This window comes from Diorhabda carinulata, chromosome 1, assembly GCF_026250575.1.
Source record: "Diorhabda carinulata isolate Delta chromosome 1, icDioCari1.1, whole genome shotgun sequence".
NCBI lineage: Eukaryota > Metazoa > Arthropoda > Insecta > Coleoptera > Chrysomelidae > Diorhabda > Diorhabda carinulata.
Genome location: NC_079460.1, coordinates 19060091 through 19086122, shown reverse-complemented (window position 1 = coordinate 19086122; position 26032 = coordinate 19060091). Strand labels below are relative to the sequence as shown.

The following is a 26032-nucleotide window of genomic DNA, read 5'->3' as shown; positions in this document are numbered from 1 at the left end:
CTATCTTGATAACAACGGTAAAATTTGAAAACAGCAGACTGACTCATGTTTAGCGCACTGGCCACTTTTCGCTGACTCTGGCCTTGTCGCAATAGGGCGACCTTATAAGCAGCTTTATCATTTGTTGTTTGCATTTTCAGGTAGAATTCTTGTTTATTATTAACGGAGATGTGTACCGGTTGACGTTTAATGGCTAACTGATAGTGATGAGTCAGGTAGATAACCTTTTATAAGAGTTATAGGGCTAATTAGCACCATTTCAAACAAACATATAGAGGGTAGTTACGGTTCATAACCATAACGTATTGTTGTACTGTGAAAGAAAGAAACAGTACAATATTTTATATGATTTGGAAACTAATACGTTTAGCTTTAAGGCTTTACTAAGAAAAATAAATGTTCGAGTTCAATTTTTTTTAACAGCTATTGCAGGGCTGTCGTCTGAGTCGATTGTATTGCTCACTTCTTTGTATAACTAACGCTAAAAGTTTTTAAAATGTATTTTATTTTTTGCTTTTATTTTCACCCGGTTATAATATGTACAGATGCGTTGATAGTTGCATCATGATTTTCGAAAAGTGTTTTGTGTGCGGCTTGGTAGTCGTTAAAAAGTCAGTAAAATACAGTTGAAACTAATAAAAGTATGTCATTGACGATGGATAATGTGTTATAAATTAATTTCTTGTATTGAAAATTCAACTTGGATTCGTCAAGCGAATGTGTAGAATATTTTCAAATAAAAATCATTGTATGTAAAATACTAATGAAATTATTGAAAATATACAAACTATTAACTATAAAAAGTAGTTATTTCGAAATGATTCGACATTGAAGATTTCATCTCAATGACAAAATATTATTGATAAAATCCGGAAGGTTTAATCATTAAAAAAACATGTTTGTTTGTCATATTAATAAAATGGAGATGTGCTGTACAGAAATAGAATAATAAATGAGGAATGGTTTATGAACAGCAGGTTGAAGAGTCGGGTAAACAGCCAACTTTTTCAATAATTCAATTTACTTAAAATGACAGCCGCGGCACGCGAGGGTGTTTCATACAAGAAATAATCAATAAAGTCTATAGATTTTTAAACGAGAAATATATTTCGTAATTCAATTTCATACATATATATGAAAATATGGTTTCTCTAATTTTCTAAATTAGACTTTTTTATATGTTTTGCTGACTAAGGTCTTGATTTTAGGTATTTTCTAGTCAATAATTAATTTTTAAACAGAAAATATTTGTGAAGTTTAGACCTAACGTCGGTCTTTATCAAAATATAATCCAATATTGACACGTGTATGGATAAATCACCTGCAACATTTGTCCTACTGTGTGAAACAAGATTAATGCTCATCACTGACAGCTTTTTTTCTCGAGTTTTTCTTGACCTCTTCAATGTTGTGAAATCGACGCTTTTGTATGCTTTTTTTCATGCGTGGAAATGAGAAAATGACATGGGGCCAAGTCATACGAGTAATATGCGTAGGGTAAAATAGTCTTTTTGACGAACACTCTTTCGCAATCTTCTTGCTTCCCGTGACTACAAAATCTCGAATCTTTTAAGGCTGTTTTAAACATTAAAATAGTTCCAGCAGCATTTTTACAGAATTGAAAAAATTCCACAACTGCACGTTGTTGATTTGAACTTGGCATTATAAAAAACGAATTAATAATAAAGTAGCTACTGCAACTTCAAAAACTACTGCAGACGAACCACATCGATATCACCGGAGCTGAATTGCTAATAAGGTGTGTTATCTAACGTCTTACGGAAGACTTGTTAACAAAGTTGTGGGGTTGTGACAATAAAATATCGTGCAGACCTAGAGCTAGATACCGGTACTGGAACTATTTCACTATTCTTCTTTACCTCCTTCTAGTGATATTTTTGGTTTGGTCTTTCAAAGGTTTGTTATTCCTTCTTTATTTTTGTTCACTTTCACGATTTTTCTCAATCTGTGTGTAGCGGAAATTTTTGTTTCTCTAAACGTGACACATTTCCGAACCATCATCTTTGACTAAGCACTTTCCCAAAACTTATTATATAGGGTCCATTTAGATCGAAAAGTAATTTTAATTTTGTATGAATACATCTTCATATTATATTCTAGGATTAGGATGACTTTAATTTTGATCCTTTTGGAAATGGAACAGGTGCGATCGTAACGGTGAATTTGCCTGGGAAGTGGTTTCTACGTATATTTATTGGCAATTCTCGGTTTTATTAACATATAGTAGTAATAACTGAGTTGAAAGGGCACGGGGAGTTTTATAACCTAATATCCAATTGAGTCTCAACTTCAGTCTCTTAGTTGCTAAACTAATGCCACGAATATAAGATGTTGTATTACATAATATAGCTACTTATGGGAGCTTGAATTCGACTTAACTACTTATCTATATTGCACAACGGATTCGTAAACATTTCCTAACAACGGAAAACAATTTTCAATTACACAGTTTTTTAATAATGAGTAAGTTTCCAAATAATTTTATTGCTTATTTGATTATGTAATGAAAAAGTAGTTTACTTTCAATCTGACTGATGAAGGATAATAAACCAAAATTGTTCAAACACTGTTTAATATTAAATCGATTAGAAAATTCATTTTTGAAATTTAAATATTATACGGCCTACTTTACCCTTGTTACGTGTCTCTTTCTAAAATCTTGAAAAAACTTTCAGTTACTGTTGTGGAACATTTAATTTTTGGATATTTTCGTTACAAATTTGAGAGTTTCTTTTCATAATCATTTTTGTATAATAGTACGAGGATGGTCCCAGAAGTACATGCAACAACAAAGAAAACACAAAAGTTTTGAATGAGAACATATTTACTTTTAAACGTAATATAACGTTCGATAACTCTTTTTATAATGAGAATCGTAAAGTTACTCATAATAGCCAAACTAATGCGAGGTGGCTAAATCTGGCGAATAAGGTGCACGAGGTAGCAATTCAAACTTCAATTTATTAAGGCCGCTTGACATAACGCAATATAATTGCATGCAAGTCTCTGTAAACAGTAGAAGTAAACAATTTCCTAACTTAAAATTTTTAATAATATTTTGTACATAGTTTAACAATGAAAATAACGAAGCTAAGTTTTAGGAAAGTCAGCTGATCTGCATGATTTGATCAAGAAATATTGCGTCTTGCATTGCATTACATTGCACGTTGTATTACATTACATTGCACGTTGTATTGCATCATGTCAAGCGGCCTTGGCAATGGCCTTTAATTTTGGCCATTGCAATAACGGATGTGTGAGCTTGTGAATTGTCTTTCGTTTCAGCCAAATGCGGCCGTTGTTGCTTGATTTTCTCGCTCAAACATTGTCTAAAGATAGAATGATCTTTGCCTTCTTAGGAGCTGGTTCTCTTTTTCAGTCCATTGTTTTGATTGTTCTTTTGTTTCTGGTTTGAAGTGATGTACCCACGTTTCCTCTATTGTTATGAAACAGCGCAAAAATTTGGCTTTATTTCTGTTAAATAATCGATGGAAACATCTTCACGACATTTTTGTTTCATTAAGTATTTATGGCAATGCAAAATACTTCGCAAATAAACGCAAAGGAACCGTCAGAAGAAAGGAAGTTATCATGAAATGTAATCCAAGAAGTACTTTCAAAAATTTGTTATGGTCTAGAGATGTTGGAAAGTTCGAACAGTGAAGCCAACCGTGTTTTATTTGATCGAAACACATTTTTCACGTAAAGGGAGGTATAACTGTGTTTTGTATCCTTTTAAAGGTCGTTTGACATGGTGCAAAATAACGTTCAAGAAATTGTTGAATATTGCATAAATGAATATTTCACGTCGCTTGAAATTATTCAAATCTTTTGCGATTGCATCATGGCTGCCACTAACAAAAATTTCATTAGTAAAAGTAATCAAATTCCTAACCACAAATTTTGTTCAATATTTTGTTACCGGTTCAAAAATGAGAAAACAAAACTTAAGTCAGTTTCCTTGTATTTGGAGCCTATAGATAGGTTGGTTGTTAAATCAAAAGTTTTTCTATATTTTTCGCTAGAATCGCATCCTGCACGCAATAAAAATGGAACCAAACCGATAATATTTCAAGTGCGAGAACTATCAAGAAACATTGCGCCTAGCATTGCATTGCACGTTGTATTGCATCATGTCAAGCGGCAATTAGAATTAAAGATTAATCTTAACAAGTTACGACATGTTTAAATTGAGCCTTGGGAATTGTCACATACGAATAGTGACATTACTTATGAGACATCCTTTGTTTGTAATGATATGACAAATTTAAACCATGACAAAGTTTTCAAATCAACATTTACTCTATTGGGATATTCGCAGACTTTTTCCAATAAGAATTCAATAAGCCATCACTTGTCTAAATCAATCAATTACAATGTTGATACCTGCCACGAATATCACTCGAAGTGTCCAACCAATTCAAATGTTTTTTAGATCGTTTATGACTGATATGTAATAGTGTTGACAAAGTAATCGGAAACTACGACATCTTTCCCATATAACAAACAATTGGTTGTTAAAGTGGTTCGATATTAATATTAACATAGAAAAATAAAGAATCTTGTATAGATAAACTGAATATAAAAAGTAATTAGAAAAAAGTATATTCGGTGTTGTATTGGGTCAGTAGTTTTACAGATAATTTAGTTAACATATCATTCATAACAAGCCACTTTATTAAATACAAATGAACAATTGTTTAAGGTTATTTCAACACCTTCAATATCAATGGAACAAAAGCATTGTTCAAACATGCGGGTATATACATGGATGGTAAATCTGATGTCTATTCTTTATTGTAAACTAAGCTATTGAATTTACTTTTTATAAAAATTGAATGTCACGATTTTGATTACCGTTTATGCCACTATCACTACAGATTATAAAACAAGATCCCCCGCTGCGTCTGTTTTTTCAGAATAAACTCAAGAACTAAAATTTCGGGTAGTACGTGGAGAAATAAATCATAACCACATTATCACAAAGCGATTTCAAACATTTTAAAACAGTAAAAGATTACAAATACAATTCTACAACCATTAGCGTAGTTGTATTTAAGTTTTTAACTAATATTTTCTAAAGAATTCTATATATAATCAGTTTGACAAAAGAGAGTTTAAAGCGAGGAGACCCACTATGAACAGTGCTGTTTAACCTTCTATTAGAAATTAACCTGAGAAGTAGTCGCATCCGAACCCAGGGGATGATTTACAATAACAAAACACGAATCCTTGTCTACCCAAATGATGTGGTACTTATAAATAGAACGGAAAAGGATCTAGAAAAAATTTTCCTACTCTTTAAAAAGAAAGCAAGAATATGGACTGCGCATAAATGAACAAAAGACCAAATATATGGAGATGTTATACAATCAACGGTGGTGTATGGCACTGAGTGTTGGATCATGAACAAAATAGAAGAAAACAGAAGAGGAGTGCGAGATCAAAGTAGTGTATGGTCAAGTTGTGATGGGATATTTAGTCAGAGAAAAAAAATCCGTTGGATGGGGCATATAGCCAGAATGGATGAGGTCACAAGGATGAATAGATTCTTGTTAAGGGGAGAAGGAGAGGGAAGAATGTAGAGAAGATCTAGAAAGAATAGAAATAAAGAACTGGTGTGAAGCAGTCATGTACAAAAATAGATGAAGTAAAGCAGTAGAGCGACTCCAAGCTCTGAGCCTATAAGGCCTGTTGAATTGTTTATATCTATTATTGAGGATGTTTTGGGAAATAAATGTCAGGTGAAGGAAGATCAAAGACAAAAACCATTAATAAAGGTCATAAAAAATACTGTCATGAATACCCTACTATTGAGAAAATAATGACAACAATATAGTGTGCGAAATGCCAAAAATCAATATGTGGCGAACACCAAGTTAAAATGTGCCGTAGCTTAAAAAAAATATTTGTAACTGCTAATTTGTTTATTTTTAAATAAAAACTATGAAATATTTGATCACAACTACATTTTCATTTTAGATCTTGATCATAAAAATATTGTCATGAATAATACAAACATCATTGCATTTTTAATTATAGGTAAATCTAGTTTTAAGGTCGCTGTAATGCGCATGCTTGATTCGGGATGTTGATTCACCGCGAACATCAAAAACAAAAACACGAGAACTGCTGCAACTGATTCCTAATCAATTATTAATGAGATATGTGATATGTAACACGGAACTGTCACTAAAAATCATTACTTAACTAACAAAGACAATTTCGAAAGTGCGCATGCGATCGATCTTTAAAATGATGCAATATTAGGCACAAAAGTAGCTAATCATTCTATATTAAAATATTACATGTACTGACAATTTTGATGTGTAATTGAACTAAAAATTATCAGTAGATAATCTATTATAGCGATTTTTTTTATATTATTAGATGCTAACATTTTGAACTAGATAAAAATTTATTTTTTATTGCCAATCAATGGAAACAGTTAACCTTTTAAATGACATTGGTTAATCAGAATCTCACATATGAGGTACTAAAATAGCAGACAAAAGTTGAAATAGAAACAGCATCACTGAATGTCAAAAGATAAGATGGAAACTCATCCAGGCTTTAAAGGTTACCCATAACCTTTGAGTGTATCACATTCAAGGCTTTTTATAAATTTTCAAACATAAAAAAAATATAGAAGAACTATTATTTTGCAGTATCATCACTAGATCTACTAACCCGAACTCAAAAGTATAATTTTGATGGTTTCTCTTTAGATTGAGGCCAAACAAAATCAAGATAATTTAATTGAATTTATTGATAGTTTACCGCACATATGTGTTATTGCATTCCGAGACACAATACCTGACTCAGAACAATGATTTTTATGCATCAATTCTATTTATGGAAAGATGTTTCATGAATTTAAGCCCAAGTTGTTATTTTATAAGCCAAAAAAGACAAGCGTTCTATACGTAATATATTTAAGGCTTCCGAAAAGAATGAATTGCTTCGGAAAGAATGTAATAATCATAAAAGTCGTGAGAAAAAATTGATAGAATGAAAGAGGAGGATAATAAAGAGTAATGGCAGACAAGGGGGTGAATTTTTGAGCTATATCTTTTTACCTCAAGTTCTTTTGCCCGTTCTATTTTGCAAGTGACTGTTAGATATACTACATTTAACACATTAGGGTATACAATTTGAATATTGGATAAAAATCAACTGACTGTGCTTGCAGAAATGTCACTCACACACTATATAAATATGAATTAAGCTTACGAAATTGCTTCTTCATTAAATAAGTGCAGGTCAAGGTATAATTAGAGATCTGTTCAATTCAATAGAGTGTTCCAAAAAGAGAAAGGATTTATCCTCTTATTATTAATGTAACAGGAGCCTTGAAAACTGGGAAAAGGACCGGAATTTCGCAGAGGCGAGAAAAACCGGGGATTCTACGGGACATTTTTAATAAAACAGGAATTTTCAATAATTTTCAGTGAGCCAACCAGGCATAGCAAGTTGGTGTTGGTACAGCTCAATAACCTTCCGAAAATCGCATCATCCAATTGAAAAAACATGTTGAACCTCCCTCGTAACTGCGCTCTTACAGGCTCACGTAATAGTCCTTCCAGACGAGAAATGTCCACACCTGTTACTTGTTGTTCGAAGTTTCCTCTGAAATTTTGTTTAGTACTATATCCGCACTTGAAAAAATTCATATCGAATCGAATCAGAAGCCATCATAAAAGTTCTAAAACCGTGCAAAAGCTTTATGTTGAGCTCAAGGATCCAGATACCTGACTTCTCTTATTTTTGACAAGCTCATTGATGTCAGGTATCTATGAGTTGTAGTTATTTTAATAATATTGATTGGAGATGTTCATTCGTAAGTCTTGTGCGATGTTTGTTCTTATTGACGAAAAACATCTGCTACCAAACATGCAGAGAATGCGTGCTGCATGCTTTTTTAATTCCGGGTAATTATCCAAACTCTTGAAATATTGTGTATAAAATGTAAGAGCGTTAATCTCATTAAATTTTTCTTTTGCAAATGAACTGGTGCCTGTGAAGCTTCAAAATTGAATGGATTGTTGAAAATTGGGAATGCCATTTCATTCATTTTGTCTTGTCTCAACGATTGTTGAATTCCGTAATCAAATTTTGCAGAAGTTGAGAATATTCATATTTTCATTCTTATTTTCTCAGTCGAATTTTGACTTATGATTCATATCATAGTATCTCTTCATATACAACTCCTTGCAAACAGCAACTGTTCTATTACAAATCAAACACAGTGGTTTACCTTTCCATTCTATGAAAAAATATGCAATTTCCCATTTAGACTTAAAACTCTGCCCTCACTATCAACATTTTTATGCCAATATCGTAACAATTATAGAATTCGACACAATAATTATGGATATCGACGCGCACGACACAAACAAATCCACAATACCTTCACAATCACTACTTCGCAGTACAATTAAAATCTTTCTCCAACCGTATCGCTTCGATTACTCGACTCAATTGACTCACGTCGCTCCGATTACTCGACTCAATTGACTCACGTCGCTCCGACGCACTCGTCGTTTTATGTGGCTTTGGCTATGGAAGGCATGATTCTTCTTTTTGTGATACACTGCGATCGCAGGCCTTATTGATACGGCATGACTGGTGTAAACCATTATTCGGGATGACTACGCTGCTATTATAGAAAATATTCCAACAACGCCTAACATTGCTGACCTGATCGACGCTCATTTTCTTAATTGTTTTATTTTTATGTCAGGTGGAGATTTAATTCTTCAATTATCACAAAGTTAAATGTTACTTATTGTATACACAAAAGCGTTAAGTTCATTAAAGTGTTTAGTTTTTAGTTTGTAAAAAAATTATTCCATACCGTATACCATTTGGGCTCAAAGTTTGTTTTCTCATCACTGTATATAATTTATTTCACACTCACATTTGTGAGTTAGACTATCGATATGCAGTAATCTATAAAATATTGAACAAACCATCTTATAATCAAATGTTTTATAAAAAATAATTCATCCAAATTAATTTAAATTAGATCTTGAATCTTAAATAACATTATCTGCTAATAAGCAGGGAATATCCCTCGGGAACATGACTACGAATAAATTATTTATACAGTTGCTGTTAGTCTTCGATTTGAAACCTCTCCTGGGAATTAATGTGAGTGATACGTTTTTAATCTTCACTTTCGCTGCTTTCTCTGCTAACTTTCAAAGTTCTCGTAAACATTAAAAGTTGTGTGTTGTCCTAGATTTTCATCGAAACGATGATGAGTTGAGGCAATTTTAAATAAGTGATGTTCCCAGATTCCCGAACTCATGAATATGTTATTGAGTCAAACTTCTACCTACAAGGTTCAAGTGGCAAATTCTTTAAAATAACCGAGGCAATAATATTCAACTTTTATTGTTCCTCATACGTCATTCTTCAGCGACTACATTTCAAATGAGTCCGAGATCTTGAAGTGCTCAAAAATCAAAAAGATTCCGTTACATACATAATAGTCCGATCAATATAGACATTTAAAATAACAAAAGTTATTCAGGGTCAAATGTAAAAATTTTGGATTTTTCTCGAAAACGGTAAGTTTTGTCAAAAAAAATCTGAAACCAAAGTTGTGGATCTTAAGAGTTACCATTCCAGAGCAGTATTGTTTCAAAAATCTCATGTAAATCGTAATACTTACGAAAACGATATTCCAAATGAGCCTATCTGACCACTATTTTCATTAATCTAAATTGGCAAAAACTATGATCAAAAACTTATAAAAGGTGTCATATTTGTACAAAAAATTATTGCAGATTAATTAAGATTTTGGTTTTAAGTCTATAATGGTACATTGTTAACTTGGAATATCTTATAACTCTTTTTAAAAATAGCTTGAGGACTTAACTTAAGAAATAGTGTAATAAAAATTTTAAAAATAAAATTATATAAATATATTATATTGATCTTTCTTTATCAATATCCATAAAGTTCTTTTATTCATTTGAATTATTCAGTATTTTTTACTAGTTCACAATTTGAGAAACAGGCTAAGATCACAAGGATTTTCGAATGCAATACCTGGCCCAACAAAGGAAACACAAAAATTTTGGAAAAAATCTAGTCATTATTCAACGTAAATCCCTTTTAGCTCCATACCCTTTTCCCAGAGATGTTCTATAAATTTGATACCCTTTTCATAATAAGAATCGTCAAGTTCCTCAAAATAACCGACGAATCTTCTTTGTTGGAAAATCTTTGACCACTGAGCCATTTTTTCAATTCTGGAAACACAAAATAATCCGAGGGGCTAAATCTGGCGAATAGGGTGCATGAGGTAGAGATTCAAACTTAAATTTATTAATTTGGTCATTGCAATAACGAATGTGCGAGCTGATGCATTGTCTTGATGAAGCAACGCTTTCTTTTTAGCCAAATGCGGACTTTTTTACTTGATTTCTTCGCTCAAACGTTACAATACGCATAATACTCGCCATTGCTAGTTTTTACTTTCTCAAGATAGTAAATGAAAATTATCCCACGCGAATTCCAAAAAACCTGTAATGACCTTGTCGTCAGATGGAACGATTTTTGTCTTTTTTGGAACCGGTTCCCCCTTTTTAGTCCACTGTTTTAATTCCTTTATTTCGGGTGTGAAGCGATGGACCAACCTGTTATCCATGGTTATGAAAATGCGCAAAAATTCGGCTTTATTTCTGTGAAACTTTCTATGGAAGCATCTTCACGACGCTGTTTTTGTTCCATTGTAAGCAAACGCTGCACCCATGTTGCGCACATCTTTCTCATGTCCAAATTTTAAGTTAATATGCGATGTACCGCAATTTTTGAAATTCCTACTATTTCTACTTGCTCGCACACTTTCAATCGTTGATAATTCATCAACATTTCTGGACTCATGACCACATTTGGTCGATTACTACGATGCTGGTCTTCGCAGGTCGTATGGCCTCGTTTAAACTCTGCTACCAATATTTTACTGTTGATAACGAAGGAGCAGTCTCACCCAGAGCAGTTCAACTTTTATATTAGCTAGGCTAATGCCTTTCAAATAAAAGTATTGTATTACATAACGATAACCAATTTTTTCTATGTTTACAAATTCACCGAAAACCTTCACTATTAATGGCTGCCAAACAAATACTATACAACATGGCGTCTTCAAACCTAAAACATACGCTGAATAGATTATGTACTTTCTAATACAGTGGTATTTTTCATGCAACTACTGCCACCTCTAGGTCAGGTCAGGTACTTCTGGGACCATCCTCGTATTAGTAATTAATAAAGTATAAAGTAAAATTTAAAAGCTAAAGAAAAACAACAAAAAATCTAATAAAAAAAATAAGAGCTGCGTCTACTATGAGTAATAACACAAGCAGCTTTTGACTCTTTTCATAGAGAACTGAGACTGTTGCTCTGGAAAATATTCTCTGACTGAAACCTTTGACATCACCCTTATCACAGTTATTTGGGCGCTCTCAATCGATTCAAAATGTGTTCCTTTTACGACTTTTTTGGTTTTAAAGAAGAGAAAGAAGTCACAGGACGATGAATCTGGCGAATAGGGTGACTGTGGTAACACTGAAATCTTTCTAAAAGATAAAACTTCACACGCACTGGCAGGGTGCATTGTATTTATGCAGTGCCAAATATTCTGGACCTTTTTTCAAAGTCAAACAAATAATTCACGATAAAATCTTTGATTCAGTTTGGAAAAAACTTCTCAAAAATTACGTAACGGATGTCAAAGTAGCATTGTTTTCAAGTTCGGATTGTTCATGCGAGATTTTTTGTTCTTGGATCATTTGGTAATAACCTTTATTGACTCGTAGTGATAAAACCAAATTCATTACCTGTAATAATGCAATCGAACATCGAATGCTGTTCTGTTAATGAATCTTTGTTAAGATAGGTAGAAATCTTTTACAGACCTGTAACCTAATCCTGTAAATCTAATATCACTTGCAACAAAAAAAAAATTAATCCTCATATATATTATGTGAAAGAAGAATCTACCTTTCCTTTGTCCTTGTGGATTACTCAAATCTGTAAATAAACTAAGTTATAAATGAATTATCTTTAATCCCTGTCCTTTTTCGTAATTTTTAGTAGGTCACGATCCTTGTAATCTATCTAATGAATGCTATATTGTCTTGAAGCGTAATAATGTGGGGAAAACGTAGGGTTGTAGAAATACGGATGAACAAAACGGAATTTATATTGTACAGCAGATTTAATACAGGTTACACGCAATCCTGCTTTGAATACTTTTTATAATTCTAATGTGAAATTTCAACACTAGATCCCTCGATTCTTCAACGTGTTTTTATTTTCGAAATATTCAACAATAAACAATAACATTTTTAAAATCTGTGCGAATTAAGATGAAAAGAAAATTTTACAAGGTTCTCTGAAAAGTTTCCGACCTCAACCTGAAGATGTTAGCTCTTATCGAATATATTTGCGCATATGTTGAGAGATTCTCATTAAAACTTCAGCTATTTTGGATGCTTATTTTCTGTTTGATAATCGTATTAGTGGGACCTTGTGATGTTTTGTCTTAAAATGGAAAAAAATTAAGAATGAAAGAGGACAGTTTGTACGGCAACTCTACATTATGATGTAAGACCGTAAAATTATGGGTAGCTGTATTCAAACGAGATGGACAACCGTCGTATTGAGGTTAGAGAGATAGAAAAGGCTATTAGCATATCCAAAGAACGCTTTTACCATATACTCACAGAAGAATTGTGCCTGCGATGGAATGACTTCACTCTAGTTCTCCAAGACCTACGAAATTTCGTGTCCAAAAATCTGCTGGAGTAATCATGATTGATTTTTTGGATAACGGTAAAACAAAAACTGGAGATTACTATTCGACATTATTTACCACTCTACGGGAAAAATTGAAGAGACAAGACGCGGAAAGCTATCCAAAGGTGTTTTATTTTTGCAGGACAACGCCCCTGCGCACAAATCTCATGTTGCGATGCAAAAAATTCGTGATTTAAGATTTGAATTACTAGAACACCCCCCTTATTCACTAGATTTGGTTCCGTCCGACTATCATCTCTTTCCTCAACTGGAAAAAAGTTTAAAAGGTCGTAAATTTTCTTTCATCGAGGAGGTAATAAAAGCTGTGGAGGTCTGGTTTGCAGAGCAAGAAGAAACATTTTTTTTGATAGGTCTAGAGACGTTGCAGGTTCGCTGTAATAAATGTATCCATTTAAGAGGAGAATATGTTGAGTAATAAAATATTTTGACATTGAAATTTTGTTTGGCTCTGTAGTAGGCCAAGAATTTTTCAATATATCCTCATATATTGCATGTTTGACCGTTATTTAAAAACTGTTGGTACTACTTTTTTGTGAAATTCTTCGGAATAAATATTAATAGATTGACAAATATTTTGTTAGTAGTTTCAGTTTTTTTTAATCTAATTAATCTTTCACTTAATCATGAATCGACAATTATGAACAATTGAACTGTAAACTTCGAAAATTAGAAAGCGTAGATAAAAATACAAGATTCAGATCGGAAGTATCAAAATATTTTTTCTAGTGTATTGATAGAAATGTCCAGTAAATATTATACCATGTAAAAATATTCCACGTACTTATTTATCATAAATTGTTATAAGAGATATCATTGTCATGCCTGTTTTTATTAAATTTGTCACAAGTACTGAATAAAGTGATATTGTTTTAAATGTTGTATGAAAATAATTCAATTCGCAACTGTTAATCATGCTTAGAGAGCGAAGTAATGTCAATTATGCTAATTACGTCCGAGAGAACTCTAATTGTTGACTTTCAGGGAACTGTGGTGAAATAAACATGCGTGTGAATACTCTTATCAGAAGTTATTGGGAATGGCACGAAGAGCCAAAGGCACAAAACGAGTCAGCAGGATAACAGATCGTTTATTTCATTCATATCAATTTCAGTGGTGCGAAAAACAACTAGGAATCAGTAATGACTCACTATAGTGTTGATATACATGATAACAATTAAGAATATCATCTAAAAAAACATCGCGCGGTCATTTATATCCAGACAAATGTTGGATTGCCCTCTGTAATATTGTATTTTGTTCCTAATTGTATCGATAAAAGGTTGAGATTTTTTAGCGTCCTTCTCAGATTCTGATGGTTCTTTAACATAAAAGTGGCATTGAAACAGATACTCCAGGAGGATCATTATAACTCGATTATGAAACATTAGGGAATGTGTAAGAAATCATTGAGCTTCAACCCATAACCAAAACCTCGATTGGAGAGAAATTCACATATTACGCAATCCAAATAGATTAATTTTCCTGGGTGTTGAGTTTCTTTTCTATGTATCATCATCTATCAGCCATCTTCCATCCACTGCTGGATATAGGCCTCCTCTAGTTTAAACCATCTATCTCTATCTTGAGCTGTATGTATCCAATTTCCTACAATTTTCTTTACATCGTCACTCCATCTTGTTGGCGACCTGCCTCTACTTCTCTTATCCATTCTTGGCCTCCACTCCAATATTCTTTTCGTCCATCTATTATCCGTCATTCGGGCTACATGGCCTGCCCATTTCCATTTCTTTTGGGCTATAATTTCAATAATGTCCTTAACGTTTGTTCTTCTTCTTATGTTCTCATTTGTAATTCTATCCCTTCTCGTAATTCCCAACATTGCCCTTTCCATTACCCGTTGCGCCACTCTCATCTTTCTTGCAGTTTGTCTCGTGAGGGTAAGCGTCTCTGCCCCATAGGACATCACCGGTATAACACACTGCTCATATACTTTTCTCTTTAGGCTTATTGGTAAGTCTGATTTTAAGGTACTACTCAACTTGCCAAAAGCTATCCATCCTAACTGTATTCGACGCTTTATCTCACACGTTTGGTTATCTCTTCCTATCCTCACTTCATGGCCTATGTATATATCTTGTTATTTACGATCGTGATATATGTATTACCATCAACAAATAATATCATGTTAGGTATTAATTCACCTACTTGAACAGTATAATAATGGAATAACTGACAACATTCCAATTTTGAGTTTGCATGTATTTACTTTATTAATTCGTTTGAATGTCGAAGCGCCATTTATTTTTAAAATAATGTTAATGAACTTCCTCACAAAAATAAGCAGATGAGCCTTTCCAGAAACTATCAATTAACTTAACGACAATAACAAATTATATTATTCGAAAATAGCACAACATCGTTGGAGGTTGAAATTTCTGACGATTTTGCATGACACAAACTGCGGTAGATGTTATGTTTATTTATATACTTTCAAGCAACTGACAGATTTCTGTTTTTAATTATGTAAAAAACAACCAAAAGGACATTTGCAGAACTAATTATTCTGACGGGTTTTCTTATTTCAAATAAGTTATCTAAAAATCCATAAAACATTGCTTCGAAATTTTTATACCTGTCATTTTTAACCAATCAGATGCCTTAACTTTGACAGATTGCAATAACAACAACCTGAATTTTTCGCCTGACCTAACTGCAAAATTAATAAGTGATAATTTCCAACCTATTATCGGCCTTGGAGCTTTTAAAAATACATACATCGCCATTTAAAATCAGTAGGTGACATCTATTAAAGTTGTGGAATAGTACCATACAAATTAACCGAGAATCAAGCCAAATTTTGAGTAGAGGGGACTAAAGAGCTCTTTACATTGCTGGATTTATTTGAACAATCCTAACATGGAAAATTAGTGGTTAGACAAACGACAATTACCAGAACGCGAAGATTCGAGCGGAAAGTCTTGTTGTCTGTCTGGTGGAATTACGAAGGATTAGTGTACTTTGAAATCATACTAGATGGTCGAGCTATCAATGCCGAGGTATATAGTTCTCTTACAACAAGACAATGCTAAACCAAAAACTGCGAAAGTTACGTGGAATAAGATCGAAAAATTTATTCAGATCCATGGCGAAATTGTTACGTAGGAAAAAATAATACATATAATACAATAAGCTTCGAAGATTAAGGTTTTTTTGATGATTATTTGAGAATCAAATGAACATTGGAATTCTCTATACTTTAGTTTCAGAATCACTGAATTATTTCGAGGTTATATTTTTGGTAAAACATCACAGATTAATGCGATAAATGTATACGGACTTGAAAACGTTTGTATAAAAGTACTTTATACTAAATTGACAGGGTGGAGTTTCATCCAAGCAACCAATTATTTTTATAAATTTGAAATCTAGTTGACGCGAGCTGGTATTGGACACGTATATTATTTTTTTCACGGGAAAGATCCGTTTGTTATGCCCAATGATTTAGCCTCAATTGATTCCTCATTTGTTATTTTTATTCAATGAGGTTTTTCATTGTTGTTACTTCTTCGTGATTTTTACGTTCAACAGTGTATGTAAAATAATGTAGTTATGAATATCATTCACCTTACACAACAAGAAACTCATTTCAACAAAATTTGTTAAATGTTGCATTATTTTGCAAGGTCATTATAATTTATCGGTCGAATAATTTTCAAAAGTGTGAAACTATGAAGAATATTCAACTGCTTGCATTAAATGATCTGATTTGGCCAATTTATTTATTGTTCACGATTAAAATAAAGTTATAACAACTGTAATGCTCTGATTATTAAGTCAGGTGTTTTAGTAACATTGTACAACAATTCAACATTCTTGTGTGTTCAATATTACTTTAATTAAGTACAAATTGATTGATTATTAGATGACAATTGTTATCTATAGTTAATTTAAACATATTAAATTAATGATGTCCTATATTTTTATTCTATTATTAGAGTTAGTACAATTTCCTTATTAGTTTATCAAAATCCACTATAGTAATGAGCCACTTCCCTCACTTTCCCTATCATGTATATCACTGTATGGAAGACAAAGAACTGAAGCAAATTCACATCAAAATTTCCAAAGATTTCATACTTTCTGACTTGAACAAAAAATCAGTTCTTACTGATTGCATAAAACTTACTAACAAGGCCAGTGCAAATGGGATCGAGACAAATGCTCTAACTTTTTCTAGGTAATTCTTCTCACTAATTAAACATTCTTGCTACCAATCTGGAAGCTTTTTGATGCCGGCGTCGAAGAATTCCTTGGGCAACTCGGACAGCCATGTGTACACAAACTTGCCATCGAATTTTTGACCTTTGAGGGTAATAAGTCCGGAGTTTAGGGGGGTGTTCTGGTATCTCTCAGCCCAGTTCTGATATTGTATCGAGTGGTAAGGAGGAGCGCATTATTATGGAGGAGAATCGCGCTGTAATGCCGTTTCGAACGATATGCGGGTTTCATGTGTGTTTTCAGAAAGCTAGAGTATTATGAAGCACAACGTTTTGTGTGCAGGAAATCGTCTGTCCCAGAATACAGTACACATAATCTTACCCGCTGACCTTGTTCTCTTCGCTTTTTCACTTTTCTTTCCTTCAAATGAAACCTTGTTTTCGGTAGTCTGCCTCGTCTTGAGTCAGCAAGCAACTTCCAACCGAATGAATTTTCGCTGGAAGCTCAAGAGTTTGGGTACCCACCGCGTATCAATTGGCAATAAAGTGACCGTATTTGAAGAGAAACAAAGTGCTTTTCATCAGGACAACGCACCTTCTTACACTTCGATGATCCCCGGGGTTAAAATTCATGAATTGGTCAACCACCAGTGTATTTATCAGATCTGGTGCCCAGTGACAGAGAGAGATTTTTATCAGACAAGGACGTTATCGAATTCACGAACGATTATTTTGATGAGAAAGATAGCAAATATTTGGTTTAAGAAGATTAAGAAGGTTTAAGCATCGCTGAAAAAAGTGTATAGAGTATGTTGAAAAAGAAAAATGATTATGCAATTTATATAATTATTCATAAATATATTTCATAACACCAGTAAGTTAATGAAATAATAGATGTTTCCATTACCACAAATTTCTTATTGCAATAAATATCGAATAATGAATCCAGATGAGTACCTCATAAAGTTATTGCAAATTTCTCATTCACCGTATAAAATTTCCATTAGATCATTATTCATCCTCTTCGAAAAATATACTTTCTATTCAGTCAGTTTGCTTACGTAATTGATGAAATACACAAGAGATACATATTGATTGATGTTATCCGGTATTTTATTAATGATTCGGCCGCCATAGACAAAAAAAAAGTTACCGATTATTTGATTAGCATGCTCATATCTCTCATGATATAATGTGTTATTCGATTAGTTGACAGAAGAGGCCAGTTACAAGTTTTTCTCATCCTCCCTTTTTTCCAAATCAGGCTGATATTATGTCAGAGAGAAATTACACAAATAGAAAAGAATAGATTTCAAATATTCAGGGTTTGTTAATTTTTTTTATCCATTTATTGTGGAGGGATACATTACGTTTTAATTACCATGTTTCAATAAACAGTTTTCGTGAATATATTCTAGGTTTCAAATCTAGGAACTGGCAAGCTTTCAATGTGATATATCCAAATTTGTACTCTTTATAGAGGTGTGATGATTATTATCCTAGGAGGAAAATTATAGGAAAAAACATCGTTGACACAATAACTATATGTTTTTAGTGATGTTTTTGATTCGTGTACTTTGCAATATTTCATCCTGTATACTAAACGGTTTGTTATATCATGTCCTTTGTTTTCAATCGTCCACACAAATTATATTTTCGATGGCCGAAAATTATTAAACTCAAAATTACAATAATTTTATAGAGTCGACTGAACTAAATTAATTTCTCCAAGCGAAATAACTTATAATTCATTGAATGCACTAAATTCATTAAAAAGTTATTCATAATAAAATAAATGCTGACAAAGTGTTTATCATATTTGATCTTATTTGAAGAATCTTCTGGAATTTTCTTTATGTAACTCACAATGTTTTTTTTATTCCTTACTGTCTACACCTTTTTCTTTCCAATTCTAAGGCCAGGTGCAAGTTGAGACGCAGGGAACACGTGCAGGGCAACACAGTGCAATGGAAGGCATCTCGAGAAAACTGTGTGACGCAGTTGCCACCGCATATTGAGACACAGTTTTCGTTACCAGTTCACTGCTTCGTTTCGACTAAGGTAAACGTGTTTTCTCCTCTTTAAGTTTTTCCTGACATAGATCACTTAAATTTGAGCTCTGAGTAGAATTCTGATGACGAGTTAAATGAAAATTGGAGGTACTTACCGTTCTTTTAATTAAGTTCGTATGCAATCGTTGTCCAAATACCTTTTCGTTTCAATTTAATTTTCATTCCCGAATGCCACATTGGCCACGTCCGGCGCAGTACTGCCCTGCCCAGCTTTGCTTTGCCTCTCATTTCGCGCGGTCCCAATAGACAACAAACTGTGAAACTGTACTGCCCTGCACGTGTTTACTGTGTCTCAACTTGTGCCCGACCTTAATGTTCTCCCACAGCATGGTAATATCTCTTCCTTTTTCTTCCTTCCTATTAATTTTCTCTGTAGTAATATATTTAACATTCGATCTATCTTTGTAGTCACTCTACAAGCCCCAGCTATCTAGCTCTCTGCCCCCTAATAAACAAGCTTATTCCAGTTTCCTCGATTCTTTTATGGATTCGTCTTGAGCCCTCTTCAATGTTTTCTGCTGCGTAGATGCCTTTCACTGTCCCATCTGTCTAACATGTATTTATTTACTTTCTTCAATATCCATATCACGCATGCAAATGTAAAAATTCTTATTTTAGCTTTCCTTGACACGTCCATTGATTTTTTTCTTGTTTTCCAGCCTATTATCCTAAAGACTGAATTATTTATAAGCCTAGTAATGAGATAGTTCTGATCGTTTTCCTGTGTAATATAAACTTGTCTATAGTGAATTCCACCACCATAACCTAGAGATATAATCATTCCTTCTTTTGTTGTCGCTTTAGTTATTGTTTTTGCAACGCTGCAGAATGGTTTTGGTTCAATAAATGTCTTTTCCACTGTCCTCATGGCCCTAATACCCAGACCACCATAACCTACAGTTACCCAACGTGTTTAGATCACATACAATGTTATACTAGATAAGAGTTGACCTCGAGCGCTGCTTGGCTGTCTGCGAAACAATTCTACGACATCTTCTTTCGCCTTTTGGTTTCTTCCACATAATAGTGTATCGTCATTATTTGGTGTCCTAGTTAGAATTCTTCAAGCAGTACGTATACCAGGAATATTCCGGCGACGGGATGCACTTTTCTTCCAGTCTGGTATAGTTATTTCGAATTTGTTATTGAAGTTATATATTACGGCTGCGTGTACATCAATGGGTTGTCCTATTGCATCACATTATCATATATTTTGTCTTGATTTCTTTTTACTTTAAACTTTTGACTCTTTTTTTTTCAAATTTCTTACACCGTTTTCATATTGACATGCTAGTACTAAATTGAAAAATTGATGGAGAGCTTTGCCGAGGTTCTTTTTCATCGATCTTACAACCTTCGTTTTTTGTTTCATCTAATGTCAATTTTGGCTCGTTATTTTTGTCGGTATACCTAGTTGAACTTTATTCATTTATGATAATAACTCTAATGCAATATTATCAATAAAAGTCAAGTAAAAAGTAACTATTTGTGGTAAAGATTAATGGAAACAATACTTCTTATAAATTTTTCATGTGTCAACAAACTTACTTAGAACTTGTATTATACAGTCTGATGACCACAAGATTTGTTAAAAAAACATTAAATTGAAGGTCACAGTTACGTTTAAAACAATCAGTTTTTTTACCATTATCTATTTTTTATTTGTCTTTGTCTCAGTGTAATAAAAAGTATATTGGAGCTACATTTAGAAAAATCCAGATTATTTCAAAAAATTAGAACGCAAAAAGATTATATTTCATTAACATTTGTCAGCGTTTATTTTCATATAAATAGGATTGTTGTGAACACCTTAAATAATGAATTTTAGTTAATTCAGTCATTGAGATTAATTAGATTCATTCAGTATTTGTAAAATTAAAAATTGTATTTTTTTTGATAATTAAGTTTCGGAAGTTAAACTTATAACTTTGGCATGTTCTTTTCACAAATTAAATTTGCATTATCAAAAAATTTCAGGAACGTTCGAATCATTAAGTTTCGTGAACAGTTTTTATATTTTTTAAATCAATAATCTTTTTTATATAGAAAAAAAAAAATAAGTGCAATCGTAACCGACCTATTTTCGTTCGTGTATGTTTATGATATGACTTATCATCACAAATCGATAACGTTATCGACAAAATAATTGCTACAGCAGGATTACGTTAGATATTGATGAATACGTTGTTGAAACTATAAGATATGAAATAATTTATAGGATAATGTGTGATTTTTGATAAAACATGTTCTATATTTCAATTCACATTCACGCCATAAAAAATCATTTTTTAAGCATTATTTTCTTTGAATAAAGGATGAGATTTAAAGTTTAAAAGATTGCCTTTTCGAAGGCAATACAACCATTATAGCGGTCATACAATTTTTAAGGTGCGATTTGTCTGTACCCTCAAAATAATCTTGAATTTCGGCGATAACCCCACGTACGAATAATATTTATCAAGCCAAGATTTTATTCATTTTTTGAAAATAATAAGTCACTCAAAATTCTATCTCGAATTGTAGAGAAGGGAAAGAGATTCATCGAATTTTTTTGGATAGTTTGAGGAAATTTTTCAGGTTGAGGAAGGGATTTATTTAGTTTGGTCCTAATATAAAAATTACTCCACTGCAGGGTAAACTAAAAGTATTAAAACTGTCGAATTTGTGTTTTTGAAAGTTAGAGCTAATTGAGAATCATATGGATTTAATACAAGTAGCTCCATATGTGTGTCATCTTACAAAATTGTCAGCACTTGTAATAAGTCAGTTAAATAAACTAAATTCGCCTAAAGCTAAAATTAATCCTGAACATATGATGTTTGTCAAGCCTTAGAAGTATTTATTTGTGCAAATAGAAAAGAATAATAATATAATAACAATGCATTGATTGATTGAATGGTTGATTCGTATTAAAAACAAAGGAACCATTAAGTTACAAACGATGCCTCATCGCTTTGTGTACCAAACTGTTGAAATAAATCCGAATATTCCTTACCCAAAGCTGAAACAAATTCTTCAAGCCACGTGTTTCAACAGCAACTTCAGCTATTGTAAAGCATTTGGTTAGACAAAATGACTGGCACTTTCAACAACATATCTAGATAATCTTTCGCACGAAACCAGATTGAGTTTTAGGTCAAAAAGAAGGCACTTAAATGTTCTGGAGATCAGGGAGGCATTATAATCAGAACCAAAACTCCTTTGCTTCCCAGTACATCCATAACTGATAGGAGATATATGATTTGGTGTTGAAACCAGAATTAGACCTTAGATATCTTGTTTATGCGCGACAATACACCTCCTTATACTACAAAAGTGACTAGGGAATTTGTGAAACCGGAAGGTGGTTGAAACACCTGTGAGAGTAAGAGTAATAAAAAATCGTACAGATAAACTAAAGAATGTAGCACAACCCAAGAAAATGTTAACAATTGAAACAAAAGTATTTAAGATTGAATTGAATAAGGATCAGGGCTAGGAGTGGCAATATAAATTAATAAAATAACTAAGTTTCTTTTTTATTTTCAACAAATTCACTTTCCACATAAAAAAAAAGTTGGAATGAATTGTTAATATTTACAATATATAGTATGGCAGCTACGGGGGTCCCGTAGCCGTTTTCTTGATGTGTAGAATCGATTTTTCGAGGGTGCCGAGAACAAATCTGGTCAAGTAATGTGATATAAACAATTTAATTGTTTATAAAGCTATAACCCTTAAACAAAGAAAGATGTTTAAAAAGATCTATAAAAATGGTCTCCACACCTTTTTGCAAGAAATCAATATTTAAAAAGTTATCGTCAATATAATGCAAAATTATTACAAAATTGACGTTACTTCTCACTTTATCAGTCATCAATAATCAATGCTAATCAATATGAATATTTTGACCACTTCCAATTATGTTCTCAACCCATAGTTATTAAAGTTATGTAGGCTTTAAACTGCGCGATCAGAAGTTAAAGTGTGATTACTTCTTTACATTAACTTATTTGAAGTTAATTTTTCTATAAAAATATATTAATATTAAAATATATATATTATTTCTTTGTTTTATTGCACCTTACCTTTTTTTAAAACTTGTTTCGACGAAAATTTCAACAAACATTTAAGTACCAATATGTATTTTCAATCTATTTTCGTACCATAATCGTTTTTACACGTGTTTGTTACATTTACAAAAAGAAAGGTACGATAATTTGAGTGTTTACTTCTACATTATTTTGTATTACATTTCATGCAATTACAACCAAGTAATGAATGATAAATAAATCGTGTATTCAAAGCATTTCACAAAATAATAGATTCCATATAAAGTTAGTTTGTGTGTTAATCAAGATTGTTGAATCTTTTAACAAAGAAAAGCAAATAATACTTCTTTTTCTTCTCATGTTCATTGTGTTGAAAACAGTACATATTCAGTCAGAACTATACAGAAAGTGATAATGTTAGAATGACATATCACAATAGTGAAGACAAAACTCGAATAAAGAAGTCCAACGTTCATTGTTTCGTATTGAGCGACTTTTTAACAGTTCTCGTTACTTTTATTGTGAGGGTATGCTGCTTTTCTAAGAGAGCAAGTGTTTTAAATGCCTCACACAATGAAACTTTTTGATAGAAGTAATTTGGACACGAGTTTGACACCGGCGAGTCTAGATAAGTATAATATACACCCCACAAAAATTATCGCATCACTAATTATTTTTTAAATATTTCAAATAGGTTGCCTGCTTTTAGAAGTTTATTATTATTACGAATTAAAACACCAATAGATACCTACGCCTTTTGCAACATTTATTTTATATCAGTTTAATCTATAGAGAACAAAAAGTTTGATTTAACAAAACATTGAAAATATCAAAAAAATTGTACAAAAGCCAATGAATTTCTAATAGCGTGTGTTGCCGCTCCTCGCTCTAATTATAGCTTCCATTCGTCTTGGAAGGCTTCTAGTCATGTCATATCATGTCAGGTTCTAGTCATATCCTTGCGGCATGTTTTCCCAGAAGATAAAAAGAACATTTTGAAGATTGGTTCTTATTGGTGCCGGATGCTGCTGAATTTGCCATTCTAGATGGTCCCAGACATGCTCTATTGCATGTTCCGGGCTACATGCGGGCCAATTCAGGGTGGGTGTCTAGACCTCTTCCTAAGTACTGCCGAACCACTCTAGCAGCGTCTGGACGAGCATTATCGTGCATTGGCACAGAGTTGTCACCGATATGAGGCATATAGGGCATTACATGGGATTCTAGGATATTGGTTATGTACCTGTCAGCATTTAGTCTTCCATCATTCACTTGTACTAACTCCGTGCGACCCCCGAAAGAAATTCCTCTCCAAACCATGATAGAGCCACCACCAAAACCACCAAAGCTTTCAGTTTGACAAAAATTAACCTCATCGTGCCGTTCACCACGTCGCCTATATACTGGGACACGACTATCTGATGAATACAGACAAAATCTTGAATCCGTGAATAAAATATTGGACCAATATCTTGAATATTCCAATTAGCGTGTTCTCGAACAAATTCCAATCTTGCTACTCGATGTTCTCTGGTAAGACGTGGACCTCTAGCTGGTACTCTGGCTCGTATACCTGCTTCTCTCAGCCTATTTCGAACTGTTCGAGCGGTGATATGCGTAATTCTTAATACCGTTAACCTCAAATAACGATCATCTACTACCGAAGTTACCCTTCCGCAGCCTTGTCTGGGTCTTCTGGTTAGCTGCCCTGTTTAACATAACTCTGGATATGGTGCTTTGTCTTGTATGAGCGTGATGATTCTAGCGGCTTCTTCATTCATCACATGTCTTGTTAAACATTGAGGCACATCCATTATTAACAAAATAAATTTAAATTTTCACTATACAATAGCACAATTTGCTTAGAAAGTTCTCGATCTCAATGCATTTTTCAAAATAGAAATGATTTACTCGAGCATTTTTGCTTCGAAAAAAATTTGTAAGAAATTGTGATATTTTTTGCCCATGATAAGAAACCAGAAATATCTATTAAGTACAGATATAATACATATACAGATTGTCCCAAAAAACTAAAATTAAAAATATAATTAAAAATATAAAATACCAGTGATGCGATAATTTTTGTGGGGTGTATATATATTTTTACATACATTACTAGATAGCACAAGAAATATTTCTCAAAATTTATAACGCAACTCTGGAAAAGTACAACAGAGTCATTTAAAACAGGAGAGCAACGTGAATTTTGAGGATCTTCCTATACATTTACAGTCCAAAAGTTAAGAAGCAGCGAGGTTGAAAGACGCTTATTTGAGTAACGTTTTTCGTATTTATTTTCACTCTTTCTATTCGTGTGGTTAATTAATCTCTTACGTTCTTGATTTATTTACACACTATACGATATACTCAACTTACAATAATTTACTTATAAATATCACTTAAATAATTTCTGCGATTACTTTTATCTTTTTTTTTTCACTACGATTATATATGCAAAACTAACTAACACATCTTTTATATACCTAAAAAAATCTACAAGAAAACAAAAGAAATAAATAAATAGAATTTCCCAGAAGTTATTTATTAAATAAACCGTCTGCTACTAAAAAAAATTATACAAATAAACATCAAAAGAGTTCTGCCGACTTTTTAAAATTCCATTTTTCAGAACATTAGAATATTTTATTCATTATCGAAGTGATTATTACCTACATCAATGCCTTTTATAACTAAAGCTCCAAAACTTGACGCCAGTAACCCTTGAATGATGGATGAACTGCTTCATCTACCTCATCCTCCGTTGTGATACGTTTATTATCTTTAGGATAAAGAAACCACAAATTTGTATAGTAGTAATGTATGTAATGTTTAGTATGAATATAACAAACGGTTCCAGAAAGTCCAACTTAATCAAAAGCTGCAGATAAGTATGTTG

General features: G+C 32.7%; 1 protein-coding gene across 5 annotated transcripts in view; it reads left to right on the top strand.

Annotated features, from left to right (window-relative positions):
- The window catches only part of LOC130897132 (kinesin-like protein KIF13B), an 86958-nt gene that overhangs the window by 20821 nt on the left and 40105 nt on the right, over positions 1-26032 (top strand). The window lies entirely within an intron of this gene.